The sequence below is a fragment of the Triticum dicoccoides genome, chromosome 6B (assembly GCF_002162155.2).
Source record: "Triticum dicoccoides isolate Atlit2015 ecotype Zavitan chromosome 6B, WEW_v2.0, whole genome shotgun sequence".
NCBI lineage: Eukaryota > Viridiplantae > Streptophyta > Magnoliopsida > Poales > Poaceae > Triticum > Triticum dicoccoides.
In genome coordinates, this window is record NC_041391.1 from 367,955,398 (window position 1) to 367,958,254 (window position 2,857).

Consider the following 2,857-nt stretch of genomic DNA (forward strand, 5'->3'; position numbering starts at 1 on the left):
GAACCAGATCTGTGTGGACTGTGTGACTTTAGACGCATGCGTGCGCCACATCAAAATGTTGTGCTTTGGTAAGCAAACATATATGCATGCATCACGCATGTCCATACATATGTTTGGGGCACATACATATGCAGTGGTTGTCTTTGGACACTCACCCTCGCTTGGTTATTATCATCGACTGCCTATATATTCGTGGGCCCGCGTGGACATCCATCACTTCGACCAACAACGTGAGAGAGGTTATGTACGATCATGGATTCTTCTTTTCTTGGTTCGCGTTATCGTGTAGTGGTATGTCGATCATGGTGAGATTCGAGACCTAAGTTCGACGGCTTGCATACATATATATATATATATACTATTATGATCATGATATTAAAATAACTATTCTAATCATAACAGCTCTGTATAAGGCCCGATAGGGCCCTCCCTAACTTAAACATCCTCTCCCATGCACTGCCCCCATCTTCTCCCGCAACCCCCGCCTCGCGCCCCAACCTGAATCCAGCCTGCCAGCCACCCCAGCGCGCCGCCGGCGTGCCAGCCCCGCAGGCACCGCGCGTGCCGCCGTCTCCGTCACCCAGTGCGCCTCCTTCACCGCCACCCCCACATCTTCTTTGCCGCCACCATCCAACGCACCAACGCCACAACCAGCACCCCACGAGAGCGCCGACGCGCACAGATCCGGCGGGATCCCGACCGGAGTGGGCCGGCGACTTGCCCCTACCTCCCCTCACCTCTTGGCAACGCGCACGCCCCTGCCTCCCGCCGGAGCACCGCCTCCTGCACCTCCCACCGATGCGCCGCCCCCTCCACCTCCCTCCGACGTGCTGCTCCTCCATCTCCAGGTGATGCACAGCCCAACCACCCCCAGCAACGGTGCCCCCTGATACCAGGCTCCCTTTAGCTGGCCGCTGGAGCCGCACTCATCCCGGGCACCTCCCGCCACACGCGGAGGAGTAGCCGCCCCGTTTCTCCGACCTCTACCTCTCCCGCTTTACCTTTTCCTGTCGCCCACTAAGTAAACAACAGCCGGAACTCACTTGCCCCTTCCTCTCTTCTCAGGGGGATTTCATCATAGACCTACACTGTGCCGCTTCTTGGCTCACATCCAGAAGAGGCTACAGGTTTCGCTTGTGCTGACAAGTCACCTGATGTTTCTAGAGCCACCAAGTGGCAACCACAACGAGCGTAGCCAGCGTCGCCATTGGCGCAAGCTCGTCGCATCGAAAGAAGTTCATGTGAGCCAGCTGAGTGTGTTTTGCATTACTCCTACAGTAGACGATGAATTATTAGCTTTCAGGACTTGACTCTTGGTTTTACTGAGAAGGTGGCTTGTCGGATGTTGTTATCGTGGATGACGACGGCGATCTCGTTCTCAATCGAAGAATGAAGAGACACAGTAAGGTTTGTTCTGTGGCTGTCTTTCCGTTGTTGGTGTGTTATGAATTTGATTAATGGTCCTTGGTTTGCAGGGAGAAGGGACGAGGATCATGTGCTTACCGTGCAGCACGACGTCACCTCTTCGCTCCGGAGCGTCGGGCTTCTTACTGGAGATCATTCTGTGTCAGATTTCCTACTGTGTATCGTCCTTCTTTCATTAGTGGTCCATTGTTTGCTGTTGTTGGTTTACAGGTTTGGAAGGCAGCCATGCTGCTAACCTGACTTTGTGTTGCACAAGAGCTTCACGTCGTCTGAATTCGCCAGTGTTACTGCCATGGAGATCGGTGTTGGGGCAGGTGATGGCTTGTTATGAAATTTAGTGAATGAGAAAATTGCTCTATTGTTGTGATTGTACAACTATGTAATTTCTGATTTTTTATTTGTTTTTGTAAAGGTCAAAGTGTTGTGTCGAGAAGTTCAAGTATGTTAGTTTATACTACATTATTGAGAAGCTCCAACTGGTTGTAGTAGTGCATTGAGAAACAGAGTGAAAAACATCTATAAAAATGCAAGTTCAGGAGGATCAAAAAAGAAAAAGAAGAAAGAAAAAGCTCACACTTTTGTGGTTGATATTTATAGCCGAGTTGAAAAGGGCAGCAATATCTAACCCCAACTTTTAGAAGGTACAAAAGCACGATGATTAATTCATCGAGTTTACACAAAATCCAGATTGAATAGGACAATAACAGCTAACTCAACCAAAGTTTTCCTCCACCACTTTGACCCAACAAGGAGGTTTCTTTTTAGCTTGTGTTGCGGTAGGAGTATATTGTATGCATCAAAGAGGGAAGGAGGGGGCCGGGGCAGCACATACTACACACACGTCATGAACAATCTCGCTCTGTGTGGGTACTTTTTGGTTTCTGAGGCAGGTGCCACAAAGAAGATGTGCATATTGGGTATTAAAAACATCACCAACACGTTGGGCCACATGCAGACGATGGTTGTCACTCATTCGTCTATGACTCTTCCCTCCATATATGGGCCCATGAGGTCGTCGTCCATCTAATATATGACACAATGAGAAAGGTAAGTTGACGAACAAGGAAGATTATTTTCGAGTTGTGTTACGGTACATAGGAGTATATATATTACGCGTCAGCGCGGAGGGGGGCAATATATATATATATATATATATATATATATATATATATATATATATATATATATATATACACACACACACACACACTACGTGTCATGAACCTCGGGACTTAAATAAAGGTTTCTGAGAGGCAGGTGCCACATCAAAGTTCTGCATGTATATTGGGTATTCAGACATCACAACCACACATCTTCATACATGTGTTTGGCTCACAAGCAAGCAATGGCGGTTTATCTCTAGCACTCACTCACGGGGTTATCGGCGAGATGCTTCATCCATCTCTGTGTGCCCGCTTGGTCAATCACTTCA

General features: G+C 48.3%; 1 long non-coding RNA gene across 3 annotated transcripts; it reads left to right on the top strand.

Moving 5' to 3' along the window:
- Positions 1–482: 482 nt before the first annotated feature.
- LOC119325843 lies at positions 483–1,971 on the top strand. 3 transcript variants are annotated; one of them, XR_005157718.1, is made up of 4 exons: positions 483–848; positions 1,066–1,241; positions 1,331–1,407; positions 1,476–1,898. It is a non-coding gene; the product is annotated as an uncharacterized LOC119325843 (long non-coding RNA). The 3 variants fall into 3 exon arrangements; XR_005157719.1 differs by having other exon boundaries at positions 486–1,241; positions 1,476–1,739; positions 1,838–1,971; XR_005157717.1 differs by having other exon boundaries at positions 485–1,241.
- The last annotated feature ends 886 nt before the right edge of the window (positions 1,972–2,857 follow it).